Consider the following 17,490-nt stretch of genomic DNA (forward strand, 5'->3'; position numbering starts at 1 on the left):
CATATTATTGGGTCTTTCGGTAGATAGGTTCAAAGACAATAACAAAAAATAACAAAAAACTACGACGTTTCGACCACAACACAAACGTTCGTCATCAGATTTTACATTAACAAGTTAAATTTCCCACACAGCCACCTCGCTCGCCGAGCTCAACGTTGCTGCTCTGCGATCTCACATTAACATCCTAATCTCTCACATTAACATCCTAATCTCTCACATTAACATGATAATCTCTCACATTAACATGATAATCTCTCACATTAACATGATAATCTCTCACATTAACATCCTAATCTCTCACATTAACATCCTAATCTCTCACATTAACATGATAATCTCTCACATTAACATCCTAATCTCTCGCATTAACATGATAATCTCTCACATTAACATCCTAATCTCTCACATTAACATGATAATCTCTCACATTAACATCCTAATCTCTCACATTTACATGCTAATCTCTCACATTAACATGCTAATCTCTCACATTAACATCCTAATCTCTCACATTAACATGCTAATATCTCACATTTACATCCTAATCTCTCACATTAACATGCTAATCTCTCACATTAACATGCTAATATCTCACATTAACATGCTAATTTCTCACATTAACATGCTAATCTCTCACATTAACATGCTAATCTCTCACATTAACATGCTAATCTAAGATTAATATGCTAATGTAACATTAACATGCTAATATCTCACATTAACATGCTAATCTAAGATTAACATGCTAATCTATCACATTAACATGCTAATCTAACATTGACATGCTAATCTCTCACATTAACATGCTAATCTCTCACATTAACATGCTAATCTAACATTAACATGATAATCTTTCTCATTGACATGCTAATGTAACATTTACATCCTAATCTCTCACATTAACATGCTAATCTCTCACATTAACATGCTAATATCTCACATTAACATGCTAATTTCTCACATTAACATGCTAATCTCTCACATTAACATGCTAATCTCTCACATTAACATGCTAATCTAAGATTAACATGCTAATGTAACATTAACATGCTAATATCTCACATTAACATGCTAATCTAAGATTAACATGCTAATCTATCACATTAACATGCTAATCTAACATTGACATGCTAATCTCTCACATTAACATGCTAATCTCTCACATTAACATGCTAATCTAACATTAACATGATAATCTTTCTCATTGACATGCTAATGTAACATTAACATGCTGATCTCTCAGATTAACATGCTAATCTAACATTAACATGCTAATCTAACATTAACATGCTAATCTAACATTAGCATGCCAATGTAACATTAACATGCTAATCCCTCATATTAACATGCTAATCTAACATTGACATGCTAATCTCTCACATTAACATGCTAATGTAACATTGACATGCTAATCTAACATTGACATGCTAATGTAACATTGACATGCTAATCTAACATTAACATGCTAATGTAACATTAACATGCTAATCTAACATTAGCATGCTAATGTAACATTAACATGCTAATCTCTCACATTAACATGCTAATCTAACATTGACATGCTAATCTCTCACATTAACATGATAATGTAACATTGGCATGCTAATGTAACATTGACATGCTAATCTAACATTAACATGCTAATCTAACATTAACATGCTAATCTAACATTGACATGCTAATGTAACATTGACATGCTAATCTAACATTAACATGCTAATCTAACATTAACATGCTAATGTAACATTAACATGCTAATGTAACATTGACATGCTAATGTAACATTGACATGCTAATCTCTCACATTAACATAGCCACTTCCGTGCCCCCGTCGTGGAGGCCGCCCTCTGATCTTGCATTTACATGCTAATTTCTCACATTAACATAACTAGCCCCGCCCACTTCATTTATGACCCTTGGGCTACGCCCATTTTAAACCTTTAAAACAGTCTGCCTCAGCAGCTGTCCCCCTCTTTTTACTTCCTGATGCCGAACGCTTGTGTTGCGATCGGAACATCGTCGTTTTTTGTTATTTTATTTGAACCTATCTACTTGATTTTACCGAAAGACCCCTACAATATAGTTTTTTTGTTAGTTTCCCCCAAGCTCATATAATAATAACCTTCTTCAATTCAATGAACTTGTCAACTCTTATCTATTACAACTTACGATGATGGTGCTGTGCGTTGCCAGCCGCTGGACGTGCTCAGCCTTTGCTCAGCAACTATTAGAAACAAAAAAGAGCTCCCTCCATCCCTCGCTCCCCCAAGTTCATTCAGTAAACCTGCCGCCGGGCCGACTCCCGCGGTGGTGCGCTCGGCACGGACCAACTGAGGCACAAGCTCAGGACCCCACGTAGCGCAAGGTGGGGGGGGGGGGGAGGAGGGGGGAGGCCTTCGTATTCATGAGAAAAAAGAGTCGCACATTAAACGACCAGTTCTAACTTAGGTTCATAACAAACACAAGAAGCTCATCATTCTAACAAGACTACTTGAATACATGTCTCGTGGGTTCAACTGAGTCGCACTCTTAGACTTGGAGGCAGCGCATTTATTTAGTTCCAACACAACGGGATGACTTCACCCTTTAACAAGACAACGACCTAGGGTGGTAACCACCCTGGCTAACTACACTGGTTACTGAGTCACTATTAACTCCGGACCCGGGACCGACAACATACTGCCCGGGTCCACGTGCTGGAAGACTCGCAGAACGGAGATTATAAACAAAGGGTTTCTTCCCCGGGACGGACAATCACGATCCCTCTCGGGACTCGGCTTATATTCTCTCCGGCGTGGCCAGGCTCCGCCCCTGGCCAGGCCCCCTTTCCAGAACCTTCACAAAGAACCTCGGTTCCTATCACGTGACCCTCACAGCCCCCTCTTGGGGGGCCCCCCTGTAATTCTAACCGGTCACGTGTCCTCCTGGGTCAACCAGACTGTCATGGTCTTACCTGACCTTCCCTTCAGGTCGACACACACACACCGTGCCCGCTAGGGCCGGAACTGCACTTACAACATGGTGACATCCAGCGATGTCACTACACACACACCGTGCCCTTCTAGGGCCGGTGCTGCACCCACAGCATGGTGACATCCAACGATGTCACTAACACATATGTAGTGACATAGAATGGGACACTACGGCGCGTAGCGCTGGTTCCTGTCAGAGAGGGGAATTGTGGGTGTAGCAGCCGATCTGCCAGCAGAGCATGCGATGCCATGGAATGGGTCACTAGGGTGCGTAGTGCTGGTTGCTGGCAGAGAGAGGGCATCTGAGGACGTAGCAGCCTGGTCGGCTAACAGGGCACGTGATAGGCCGGGGTAAGGGATGTAGGGCAAAGGTGATAGAGGGGACACGTGGGGTATAGTCCAGAACCTTCTTGTAGGTTCCAGAAGGGGGCGTGGCCGAGGGCGGAGCCAGGCCATGCTGGGGAGAATAAAAGGGAGGTCCCGAGGATGGATCAGAGCTGTCGTTTGGAATGGAACCCGTCGTGCTGCGTCTTCGTCTCCTCGGCGCCGTGGGTCAGGCAGCGTGCCGGCTGTCCTGACCCGTCCGTGGTTATCCCGTGTGCGAACAGAAGTGTTAAAGTGTAGAATAAACGTATGTGCCTCCTACTATTAGTGTCTCCGAAGTGACTCACTGCACGTGTAATCGTAATTAGTCTGTGGTAATTCGCCTATTGCCTTAATTACGTGACAACAACTGTGACTTAATGGCACAACAACCATGACATAATGCGGTCATAATTTCTGCTTGGGTGGCCCTCCCCGCACCTGCCTATCGCAAGTACTGCCCCCCCACCCCAACTCCCACCGTAGTCCAGCATGAGCTTCCCACACGCGGGAGTTGCAGTGCCATTCACGTCCCTCCTGTTGCCTCTCTTGTCGCGGCTGTGATCCGTGGTTCTCTCCGGTGAGTTTTTTTTTTCATTTGGCGACGTCAGAGCGTGTTTGTTAGGGTATGATGATGATGTCTGACGTTTCGCTCTACGCGCTGGGGAGCTTCTCAAGGTCACGGAAGCATTCGCGTTCGCAACGCAAACACGGCGGGGGGAGCTGAACTTCCTCTCGCAAAGGTTCCGCCCGTCTGTGAACCCCGCAACCTGTTTCCGTGTGGTGAAGGCCTCCGAGATGGTAATCACACGCCGCTGGTAGGTCGCGATAGTCTATCTGCATATTGTTGAACACGGAAATAGACTTTCGCGTCCAATATCCAAAGTAGAGGTTTTTTATGGGGTTCGATCGCGTAAATACAAATGTGTCGTTAAACCCGCCACTATCCGACACAGCAAATTAGTAAGGCTTGTCACGTAAACAAAACATTGTAACGAATTGGCATGTTTTGTTTACGAAACAAACCTTATCAATTGGCCGTGTCGTGTGTGTATGGCGGGTTTAACAGCACATGTACATATTTACGCGATCTAACCCCCCCATAACAAACTATATTATGGATGACATTAGTCGCGAAATCCTACGTGTTGAACAAAATCATCTGAATGACGTGGCCACGTATGCCGCACACGTGGCATTTAAACTCAACACAGTCGCGATCCTTTCACTTTTCCATCTGGTGCATGTAGCGACCTCTAGTGGCTGCCGGGATCACGTGAAACCCAGCCGAGTACGAAGAGTGCGCGATTACGGTGCGACTGCTTGCGTTGGTGACTCAATAGCGTGCGGCAAATGAACGATGCATCGTCACACCGCTCTTGCTCACCACGCACCCCCCCCACTCGACTACCTCATCGCATCCCCCAAACCCCCTCCCCTCCACCCCTCGCTTGTTTCTATGCACACCGGCACGCAACCCTGCTCACCCTCACCTCGCAACCGCTCACCCGGCTAGCCACGGGGCCACATACATCACTGCAGTAATGAGTGTTTGTAAAGCTTTGACGTGGAAACCAATTTCCAGCGAGCCCCCCCCCCCACCCCTTCCATGCCCCCACCCCCACCGCCCCCCATCGTTGTGCTCCCATAACCTCGCCCCACCTCTGGGCGGCGGTGGCGGAGGAGGACGCGGCTCGCACCACGAAGGCGGCTGTCGTGACATTCAGGTGGTACCGAGAGACGCTGAGCCGGCAATCGCTGAGAGTCCTGGGCTTAGATCCTGGTCTTTCAGCCGCCTGTTGAGAATAAGCACGTTTATTGATAAATGGAAGAATCCGATGAGCTTTCTAGATAATTTTCACAGATGTCCTGTAGAGCGAGCTGATGGCCTCAGCCCGGTCACCAGTGGCTGCACAGAAAAATATAACATTAAGGTCCGTGCATTCTTTCGTCACGGTTCGGCCTCAGGCTTGGCTCTGGCTCCAATAAGCCGACTCACAGCTACACTGCACTTGAGCCAGCTCTAACATGCTCCCAGCCGTGCTGAGGATTTCCATGAGCGTAGCCTGAGCCAGTCCACGGCTGAGCCGCTGATGCGTCTTTGGAGGCAACTGAGCAGCTCCAACCCGAGACGAGCCGCATGTAAGAAGCAGAGCCAAAGCCGAGCCACCAATACGTTTGGTTCTGAACTTGATTTGGTTAAATTCCAACTCTGAACATTTTAAATATCGGTTTTCCGGTCACGCGACAAGTTGGTGGCGAAGTGCTGCCCTCTAATATGTGGGCCAGGTCACTTGAAGGGATCTTAAAGCTATCTCTGTGAAATCCGCTTCCGCCGGCCATTCTATATCGTGCAGAGTTGCATGGCCCTTCGAGTGATCCGGATTGGTTCCTCGTCATGTGGATGCCTCCAATAGCGCAATGAAGATGATATTTGGGGCAAATGAAAACACAAAAATAATTTAACCGCTGAGCACCAAGTCCTGCCGCACACATCCCCCATTTGTTTTGAGGCCATCCCACGGGTAGCAGTGCGATGTTTATGGAAGAGAGTGGCACCAGAATTTGTCACGGCCGATGGATGAGTTTGCGCGGTCACGGAATGGCAGTCACGGGAGAAAACGCGCCCAAGGAGGGCAACCACCGCGGAGATGGAGCGATGAAAGCGGTTCATGTGCACGAGCGAGATGGATCGTAGCATCACCGGGACCTTGAAAGACGGAGACGGCGTGGGTGGAGGCCTTTGTTCAGCAGTAGATAGACCATGAACGATCATGACCTATGAGGATATTTGAGATGCGAGTTATGAGATAAGCTCATATGCAGGAGTGAGATGGCTTGTGAGATCGTGGAACCTTCAGCAGTGATAGAGCATGACTGCTGCTGATGAAGTCACGATTTTACATTGGCACTCAGGCCACACACGTGTTTATTTTCCAACATTGGGGGGGCAGGACGGGTACGTGGGTGGAAGGAGGGGGCGGGGGGGACTCGGTATGAAAGAAAGTGGTTGTGGTCTGGGTCGCGATCCTCTGACCTGACCCGTGACCTGATCATGAGCCGAGGGCAGCAGGAGCCGCCGTTTCAATTTTCCGAGCCAAATGAACCGGGTGGCCTCGTGGTGAGTCAATTCATCACCACGCCGCGTACTCCACCACGCCCCCCCCGTAGCAACGTGAGGGTTTGGCTAAATTGCAATTTGTGGAGCCTTACTTTCCGGAGCAGAATACGGTAAACATGAACACCGCAGCAAGTGGTGCCAGGCAGTGCCAGGCCGTGTCGGAGCAAGGGCGCGAAGGCCGCCACGGACACCCATCCAGGGGGAGGCGCCGCTCCATAGAGCGGAGCAGGAATTGTTCGAAACAGAGCAAAGCAGTTGACGGCCGTGGTGGTTCAAATTGTGGGTGGGGCGGTGCCGGCGCCGCAGCAACAGCAGCAGGAGGAGGGAGGAGGGGAGGGTGCGCCTTGCCCCGGGCGCGAACATGCTCAGCTACCTCTCGAATGCAAGGTGCGTGCTGGTGATGAGATTTGAGGTCGCTCGCTTCGCGATGCCTGCCCGTATCGCGTGTGCGTTCGCTCGGATCGTGACCCGAATCATGAACCCTCGAGATGATGCGCTGCCGTCGCGTTACGCTTTCTCACAATCGTAAACGTGCGGCGGTCGTGCCGTGCAAATAACGAATTGTGTACACAGTGGCACGCTTAAAACGTCCCGACATCATAAAAGAATGGAAAAAGTCGGGGTTTACAATTGCGGCCCAGAGTAAATATTCGGGCGAGGTTCGTGCAAAAGATGTAGACAAGTCGAAACGATCCACCATTGAGAGGAATATACAGCCCGTTACTGTGATTTGTGAGACAATATAAATATGTAGAGATGGTGGTCAGAGCGGCGCCTTGGAACCCGACCGGATGGAGAGCCCGGTAAACAAGCACCTGGGTCAGGGACCTCTGGACAGAGCACGCCGAGCGGGTTTACGACAACAACAACAACGCACGTAAACAACAACAACAACAAACGCGGTTACTCTCCTTGAAGTTTTAACTCAAATGGCCAAAGACGTCGCCAATTATGCGTGATAAAATAAATACATTCCCGAGTGTTCGGTTGGCACTCACTGGAGATGCGGACATTCGGTGAAAGAAAAGGAGAAATACTTGTTTTTTTATATTTCTCGACGCTATTTCGACGCAAAAGTGGCGGGTAATTTTGCGCGCTGTACCCAATCTTGAGCATTGGAAGCGCTGTAGCGATTGCAGACGTGCCGGAGATGCAAGCCATTTGATTCCTGTTTGTGGAGAAAGGGGTGGGGGGGGGCACATCTGCAGTGTCGTGGGTAAAACCATCAACGTGCTTGGTTCTGAGCCTTGGCCAAACATCCCAGGGCTAAACAAAATCTGCGTCTTATCTTATTTTAATTTATATAGCGTCTTGACCAAGGCGCTGAACAAATAATGAACTATTTGAACGGCAGAATAGGGTAATGGGATGAGATGAGTTGATGAGGATGGCAATGCGTGATGAATATGACGGTGCGTAAAATAAACGAGGATGAAAGTGACAGTGATTGGTTGATGATGATGAGTGAGTGTGATGGATGGGTAGGCAAGTTGGGAAGAGGGATGGAGTTAATGATGGGGAAGGGAAGGGGAGTTTTGGTAAGCAAAGTGACATATGTGCGTTTTAAGGGAAGAACGAAGCATATACAGTTATGCTGATTGATTGACACGTGCAAAGTACTCGCCAGGACCCTGCTGAAAAACAATATTGAGACTCAGGCTTTCCTGTGTAAACAAACGTCATGATGAAAAAAAGAATAAAAACAGCGATTAAAGGGATTGTTTTAATACAACATTGACATGTCCACTGAACGTATCCCTGTCGTTTGGAGGGAGTGTTCTTGCCAACAATCGCTCTGATGAGACTCAAAAGATCGAAACAGGTCCAGATTCTTCACGTTTTAAAAGATGCTGATGAATACTGCCGCTTGTCAATCTACTTCTGGATGAAGGCCTCACAATGCCTGTTGCTTGACCATACTTCACCACCCTGATCAGTGCGGGGTTGTAGGGGTTACCCAGGAGCTGTCCATATTGTTTAGATATCGCTCGCTACTGATGTTAGCCGTGGCCGGGAAACAAACCCAGGTGGCCGGGTCCAAAGCTCTGTGCGCGCGAACCGACTGCGGCACCGCCGCCACCATCATCATTCAAAATAAAAACCTTGAAATTGTAAAACGCTCCCAATACTCACAGCATCCACCGTGACACCTTCACATTGTGCGAGATGCGATGCAATCTGGACTTCGTCCTCGCTTATGGTTCCACGTCGTTTGGAGACACGGGCCACTCTGCAGGGGAGGTCTTGGGTTGATTTATACAAACTGATTGATTTACACGGCCCTGTCGGGGTCACCGACAAAAGTATAAACCGCAGTTGTAAACGCGGATTTACGGCCCAACTCACATGAACATCCGCGCGCGGACGGAGGAGAAAAGTCGAGGCCTTAAAACGGGGCTTTAAGACCCCGATGGAGTCGGCAGAATGTACGTCCGAAGCCGGCCTATAGTTTTCCTTCTTGAACAAATGCCACTTGATTTTATTGGTCTGGAAGGTCAACACTAAAGCAATATACTATTCATGTGTTAGACACGGGACGGAGTGCTGATTATATTTGCTTTCTCGCCCACGATGATGACTTCGTTATCTTTCGCGTGATTGAGTTTCAGACCTGCGGCCAGCCAAAAACAAAGAGGGACCCTCCCATCGAGTCCCGTCTGGCTGAGGGAGCCGTGGGATCGCCGCTCCAACACGGGACTGGCGCAGAATGGGCGAACCCTTGGGAGAGCGATCATTTGACGGGATCAGCTATAGGGTACGGACACGAATTTTTCGAGAAAATTTTAAAGGCCGTTTTAGACTTTCAACTGCGGTGCTAAACGCGTTATCAGCACGTGAACGCGAGAGCTTCTCCGACGTCTCATTGTGAAGCTGGCCTCAAGTTTGTCGTCTTATTCTACACGAAAAATGCACTGCTTTGTCAATCCACTGCTGGATTGCGCTTCGTGGGCGATAGATTTGGACCATACTTCCCCACGCTCGGTTAAGTGCGCGTTGAAGGCGCAAGGAGCATCGACGCGAGAGTGATTTGGGTTTGCTCAGTGCCGGATTAAGGCTAATGCGTGGCCTGGAGCATATGTTATAAAAGGGCCCTATATATAAAAAAAAATATCAAAACACAATTTTTTTTTACTTGTGTAGTGTTGTAAGGACGAGCAGACTTCTTTAGGAGGCACACTCTGTTTATTGTATTATTTCCTTATGCAACGCTTAACACACACAGAGGGATATTCGGTCCCCTCACCCGATACCCTAGGGAGGTACAGCCTCCGTACCTGGCGGGACTCACACGTCTACCGCTAACCTCCTTGATACCTAAGGAGGTACAACCTCCGGACTTGGCGGGACTCACACGTCTACCGCTATCCTAGTCCTCCGGCTAGGACCTAGGGGAGGCTATCTGACCCACCGCTGGCCCGGTGGGTCCTGACCACTGGGTATGCCGAGCCTTAGCCCTTAGAAGGGCTGAAAGGCTGGTCCAGGGTCCTAGCTAGGCTTCAGCCCAGTCTTGTCTTCGTGCAGGGAGAGAACTCCTCCAGGTCCGTTGGGTCACCCGTCTTATACCCCTTCGTGGCCAGGTAGAACCAATCATACATTCCCACGTGGAACCGTCTGATTGGTTCGCACCAAATCCTGGCCACGATCCGTTTCACCTCGACTGACCCCAACCGTTGTACCCAGGGGTAATGCTGCACTGCCCTGGTGGCAACGCAGGTTACGCAACAGCGCGTAGTTAACACCTCTACATCACCCCCTCCTTCGAAAGCTCCAGCCGTCCCGGCTGCAACAATGGGAACTCTGAAATTACCAACGGTAGAAGAATTGTGAGTGTGCCTCACGAACAACAAGAACAATTAAACCCCTATAAATACCCCCCTTAACAACATAACGTATGTACAAGGCACTAGACATGCCAAAAAAAACATTATAACAACCGGCGAGATTTCGCGCGCGTGCGTTTCGCGGGACCATCGTAGGGGATGGCAGGCTTTGTTGGCGGCACAAGGGAAGGAGGAGGATGAGCCAGAGCATCCGGTGGGCCTTTAGGCATCTCCACGGGGACACCTGCTGCTCCACGGTCCATTGAGGCCGAACGTGGCCTGCATGAAGCCGTCACTCCCGCGTCATCTGCAGGAGGAATGACACGCCTGCGCTGTGGGTTAGGCACCAACGGGGCAATATCCGGCTCGTCGGACGCGTCGCACACTCGGCCCCCATGTCGTGTGTGTTGTGGAGGGACGCGTGGCGTGACGAAGGGTTTTAACCGAGAGGGGTGAACGCACCAGCGACGCCGTCCCCAGCTAATTTTAACACATTGGGGACGCAGGACTTCCACTACCTCAACCAGGCCTCGCCATGGTCTGAGGAGTTTGGCCGACGTGGACACCGGCACCTGGGGGCAGTGGAGCCATGCCCTGTCTCCCGGTGCCCACCGATGCGTGTACGACCGAGGGTCCCGCAGTCGCAAATTCGCCCGTTGGCGGGAAGCCGAATTTTCAATGGCGGCCTCCCGTGCCTCGGCCAACTTACGGAGGTTGAATCGCAAGTGGTCAACGAGCTTTGACTTTTGCGGTGGCTGTTCGATTTCCAGCCGAACGTCGGCGGGAGGAAAGTCATCCCTGCCGTACATTAGAAAGAACGGGGAAAATCCCGTCGCCGCGTGAGGTGCCATACGGTATGCGGCGAGGACCCCCGGAACCTGCAAGTCCCAATCGAGGTGGGATTCATCGACCTGATGGCATAACATAGCGGTGAGAGTTCTATGAAGGCGCTCCACCATGCCGTCGGTCTGGGGATGGTAGGGCGAAGTGCGCACTTTCTTAGTGCCCAACAGGCGGCACACATCAGTCAGCAAGGCTCCCGAAAAATTTCTTCCCTGATCGGTCAGCAACCGTTCTGGTGCGCCCTTGTCCAGGACGTAGCCTTGAACAAAGGCGTCCACAACGGCCGCCGCCGACTGGTTGGGGAGGGCCCAGGCCATAGGCCACCGTGTAAAATACTCTACCCCAACCAGAAGGTACTTATTACCCCGTGGCGTAGTAGGAAAAGGGCCCAAAATATCGAGAGCCACCAACTCATTTATACGAGAGACCGAAATGGGTTGCAGGGGCGGGCATGCCGGTTTAGCCGGCGGTTTACGTTGCGCACAATGGGTGCATCCCAGCAAAATGTCAGTGACGTCGCGCAGCATGCCCGGCCAGAAAAATTGCAACCGCAACAACCCAATGGTCTTATGAACACCCAGGTGCAATAAACGCTCATGCGCTGCCCATACGGCCTTGCATCGCAAGGCGGATGGCACGACGATTTTATGTTGACACGAGTCAGCATCCCAATGCATCAACAAGCCGCGCTTCATGACAAATGAATTAAATTTGCCCTGTCTTGGAACCGCATTATTCGCGTGGCGACGCAACCTCAATAATGACATGTCCTCGCCCTGGTGCCGACCCCATTCGGCCAAAGTTAGCCCCAGCAAATCGTCACTGGCCATTGGATCTGCATGATCCAACATCGGCGCTGAGGCGGCGGGAAGTGCGGCTGACACCGTTGTGAGAGGCGCGACCTGCGCAGGCAGTGGCGGCTTACAACGGCCCGAGCCCAAAAAACACGCACATTTTTGAGCCGGCGGAAGGCGAGACAATGCATCGGCATTCGTGTGTTGTGCACCCCTACGGTAAGTGACATTGAAATCGTAGTCCTGAAGGACTTCGAGCCACCGAGAAAGCTGCCCGGACGGTTGGTCAACCCGCAGAGCGTACTGTAAAGCCGAATGATCAGATCGCACGGTAAAATGCTGACCATACAGGTACGGCCTGTATTGCTGAATAAAAAAAACAATGGCCAGCAGCTCACGTCTGGTCACACAGTATCTTTGTTCAGCAAGAGACAAGACTCTGCTACCATAGGCAACAACCCTTTCAATGCCATCAACTTTTTGTGACAGAACACCCCCAATCCCCGTATTGCTAGCGTCGGTGTCCAACACGAATGGCACGGAAAAATCGGGGTACGCAAGGGACGGTGCCGTCACGAGCGCGTTCCGCAAGGAGTCGAACGCAGCCTGTTCTGCGTCCCCCCAATGAAACGCCACCCCTTTTGACGTAAGGGCGTGGAGCGGCTTGGCAATCGTCGCGAAGCCAGCAACAAACCGGCGGTAGTACGACGCAAAACCAATAAAACTACGAACATCGCCCACAGATGTAGGGGTCGGCCAATGTTGAACACATTTGATTTTTTCAGGGTCGGTAGAAATGCCCGAGCGGCTAACTATGTGGCCCAGATAGCGCACAGACTCACGCAGAAGGTGACACTTCTGCGGCTTGAATTTCAAGTTAGCGGCCCGCATTTTCAAGAAGACAGCACGCAACCGTTCGATGTGTTCGCCGAACGTGCGGCTAAAGACGATGACGTCGTCAAGATAAATGAGACATGAGTCCCACTGGAGCCCAGCGAGGACCAGCTCCATGAGCCTCTGGAACGTCGCTGGGGCCGAGTGGAGACCCATGGGCAATCTATTAAACTCGAAAAGGCCCTGTGGTGTCCGAAAAGCAGTCTTAGGTTTTGACGATTCGTCGAGGGGGAGTTGCCAAAACCCCGACAGAAGGTCCAAGGTGGAGAAATAGTGCGCCCCTGCCAGGGCATCCAATGACTCGTCAATACGAGGGAGAGGGTAGGCGTCCGCTACCGAGATTTTATTTAGGCACCGAAAATCAACGCAAAAACGGAGACTGCCATCGTGCTTTTTGACCAGCACTATTGGAGCACCCCAGGGACTAGTGGAGGGAGAAATTATATCGGCCTTCAGCATGTCATCCACAGCCGATTTAACATGCTGTTTCTCCGCCGGGCTAAGCCGAAACGGGTTTTGTCGAATCGGGGCAGCGTCACCAGTATCAATGTGGTGACGCAGCAGCTTGGTGCAGCCAATATCAAATTTAGATTTACTAAAGACATCGGAAAATTCTCGCAGAAGAGCGCGCAATTTAATTCGCTGCGAATGAGACAGATCACCCGTGTCTGTGCAGAGCGCGTCCAACCATCTCTCATCCGATTCGGAAGGAGGTGGGACCTGCGGCGTGTCATGCACGTGTCCCGCGACTCCGGTCCCCAACGGCACCGGGGTCGCGTGAGCGAGCACAGTTCCTTGCGGAATGACGGTTGTGGACAATCCGACATTCAAAACCTGCAAGAACGGCTCCCTGTCGGCTGCTACGAGGGTCTGTGCAGCCACCAAATCTAACCCCTTAGCAGCTGCGTTTGAAGGCCCCAGCAAAATGCCATGTGCCGAGGCCTCCGGGGCTAGCGTTTTTTTAAGTTGCAAGGGCACGAGCATTTGTGTCCCTGGCGGAATGCGGACTGTGCTCGCAACAAACGCCTGCACCGTTTCACTAGCCATGCGCGGATGTGAGGGTGTGGGCAAGAACGCCATCCGTCGACCCGACGGGAGTTCGATGCAGCCTTGATCTACAAGGATCTTAATAGGCATTTTCGCGAGAAAATTAGTGCCTAACAAACACGGCACGGCGAGGGAAGAAGAGACCAAAATAGGCCCTGCCAATTTAATGTCTCCAATCGAAATTTGCGCCCGAATTTGCCCAATAATGCCAAGTGAACTGCCATTAGCGGCGAAACACGGGATAGAAACCCGTTCCAAGGGGCGGCATCGTACGGGCAGTATATTGTAAATCAGATCCGAAATGATCGTAGCCGACGCACCAGTATTGACCAACACGCGAAATTCCACACCCTCGATTGATCCGACAACCACGGACGAACCTGCCGTCGCCGCGACTACCCTATGGGCCAACTCAGACCACTGCCCAGGTCCGAGTGGCCGCGAACAAACGCCAGAATACCCCCCATCACACGCCGAATCGCGAGCCCTTCTTATGGTGCGTTGCAGTGTGTATGGTGTGAATGAGGGCCGAGCGTGAGAGGCGTCGCGACTTGCCTGGTTTTGCCGCGATGCCGTGGACGTCCTGTAGTCCTGGCCCCGGGATGCGGAGGGGCGTCGTCGAGGCGCACGGCAGTCAGAGGAGATGTGGCCTCGTCGGCCACAGTTGAAGCACGTCACGTCGCCGCGTGGAGCAGGCCGTCCCCGCTGCTGGTCGTTGCGGCGACCAGCGTGGTCGGACGATCGCCGGCCCGTTGACCTGGTCGCTATGAAGGCCCGGTCGGGGGAGAACTCGGCGTCCCTGCTGGCAGGCTCCGACGTCGAAGCCGAGGCGGCGATGGTCGATTCCGTGTGGAGCAGCAGATGTGCGTGGATGCACCGAGCGGCTCGTAGCGAGCACATACCGTCGTCGTCCACCGCTTGGATGGCGATGCGCAGCTCGCGCGCCAGCTCCAGCATCTTCTGGAGAACGATGGCATCGATGGCCTCGTCGTCCATGCGAGGGTAACCCGCTCTTGCCATCGCCAGTAGAGCGGTCCGGAATGCCAACGGAGACTCTTTAGGGCGGCGTCGCCTGTCGTAAAATCGGCTGCGGACGTCGGATGGAGGCCCGTACACGTCGGACATCCGTCGAAGGGCCGATTGAAGAGTCGCCCTTTGTTGCCTGGGGATGGTGAGGAGCGAGGCGAGAGCGTCGTCATCCAAAGTGGCCGGTAGTGCTCGGAGCGCCTGTGCGTCCGACCAGCCCACCATCTCTTGGTGGCTCAGGAAGCGACGCTGGAACGCCGCCCAGTCGCCCCCTTCAGATGTGAATTCTCGGAAGATGGGCAGGCGTTGTTGGAGGGCGGACGTCGTCTCCCCCTCAGCTTGTACCGTCTCGAGCCGGAGATCGGCGATTTCCCGGCCGATAGAGTCTACTGTACCGTGTCGGTACAGTGATGACGCGGCGTCCGCTGAGAAAGTTGAATTCGCAGCGTCGCGTGCTGATGACGTTGCGGGTTGTGATGGGCCCCCCGCGTTCCCAGGATGCCCCTGGCTTCCGCTTCCGGCGGAATCACGTGGTTCCCCGGCGGGAAAATCAAAATGTCTGCCCTGGCCGATGGCGGGAACGTCTGCCGGCGGTTGACTCGGCCTGCCCGCAACCTCCAAGTTGATCTCTTCAAGAATGGAGGCCGCGGCATGTAGGAGTTGAGCGAGACGGCCGTGTGCTGCCCTGAGTCCATCCCCCATGGCAGGGGGAGCAACCGGCTGCTCAACCGGTGGCTGGGCGGCCGTCAACGCGGCGGCGTTTTCAGCGGAGCTGGCGGTGCTTGGAGGTGAGACAGCGTTATCTTCGTTCTGGCTCTGCGCGTGGGCTGAACTTCTGGTTTCCATTTCCAACCACTTCTGACTCCAGTTGTAGTGTTGTAAGGACGAGCAGACTTCTTTAGGAGGCACACTCTGTTTATTGTATTATTTCCTTATGCAACGCTTAACACACACAGAGGGATATTCGGTCCCCTCACCCGATACCCTAGGGAGGTACAGCCTCCGTACCTGGCGGGACTCACACGTCTACCGCTAACCTCCTTGATACCTAAGGAGGTACAACCTCCGGACTTGGCGGGACTCACACGTCTACCGCTATCCTAGTCCTCCGGCTAGGACCTAGGGGAGGCTATCTGACCCACCGCTGGCCCGGTGGGTCCTGACCACTGGGTATGCCGAGCCTTAGCCCTTAGAAGGGCTGAAAGGCTGGTCCAGGGTCCTAGCTAGGCTTCAGCCCAGTCTTGTCTTCGTGCAGGGAGAGAACTCCTCCAGGTCCGTTGGGTCACCCGTCTTATACCCCTTCGTGGCCAGGTAGAACCAATCATACATTCCCACGTGGAACCGTCTGATTGGTTCGCACCAAACCCTGGCCACGATCCGTTTCACCTCGACTGACCCCAACCGTTGTACCCAGGGGTAATGCTGCACTGCCCTGGTGGCAACGCAGGTTACGCAACAGCGCGTAGTTAACACCTCTACACTTGCATAGTAAAGTAATTGTATTTTCATTTGCTGTACAGCCAGATAATACGACAAATCGCTAACCTTAAACACCCAGTCGTTCGTAAAAGTTGAAGGCGGTATAGTACTATAGTAATAGAGCAAGTGCAGAATCGTTGAACCGGATTTGATAGCTTGAAAGTATATATAAACCGGAGGAAGGGCCTTTGCTATTGATGCCCCCAGGGTCTGGAATGCTATTGCCAATAAACTGCAACTTGAATCACTACCTATGAGATCTTCACTCAAAACTGCTCTAGAGGAGTTGTATACCCCTAGCTGCCACTGCTATTCAGTGGCCTAAAATATGGCTCTAGGATTTGGTGTTACATGTTATTTATGTAGTTTATTGTTACAAATTCGGTCACAGTCCCTATGATCACTGTTACATTGCATCTATGGCTTTTATTTTGGTGATTTCGAAAACTTTTTTTGGTTTGGCGATGTTTTTGTTTATTGTAGTACGGAGTTAGACTGGCCTTAATCTTATGGCCTTAATCTTAGTTGTCTTGTGGTTGTTGTTGTTTGACTTGCATCCCACTGGGATTTTTGCACACAGCGTTGGTGTACGGTGCTATTTCAGGAATATTTTGATGTTTTGTTCCGGGATTTTCTGTTTGCACAGTCACATAGTCACTTTAAGATGTTTTTTGTTCATGTTTTTGTTTTTTTGCGGTTGCACCCGATTCAAGAGCCGAATGGCTCACAGGGCTATACCAAATAAATGGAAATGGAACTATGAGCTACTTTAGCTACGAGGATAATCCGGCATAATGCCTATTGTCTGGCTGTATAGCAAATGAAAAAAAACAATTACAGTACTTTACTATGCAAGTAAAAAATGTGCGTTTTAATGTTTTTTTATTTAGGGCCCCTTTATAACATATGCTACAGGCGTCACGCGAGCTTCATCCGCCACTTACCCCAGCCACTACCACCCGTGTCATCACCCCTCTCTCTTTACGATCAGAGGAAACAACAAGATGCTCAGTGTAGTCGGAACTTTGCTTCGTTCGTCATTTCGATTTTTTTGGGTTTTTCTTTCAATGCTTTGTTTTATGTGCCCCCCCCTCTCCCCTTCACCAACAGGGGATCCCCTTTTCCCAGGG

This window comes from Petromyzon marinus, chromosome 33 (assembly GCF_048934315.1).
Source record: "Petromyzon marinus isolate PM22_M1 ecotype Great Lakes invasive population chromosome 33, UKy_Petmar_22M1.pri1.0, whole genome shotgun sequence".
In the NCBI taxonomy this organism is placed as follows: Eukaryota; Metazoa; Chordata; class Hyperoartia; order Petromyzontiformes; family Petromyzontidae; genus Petromyzon; species Petromyzon marinus.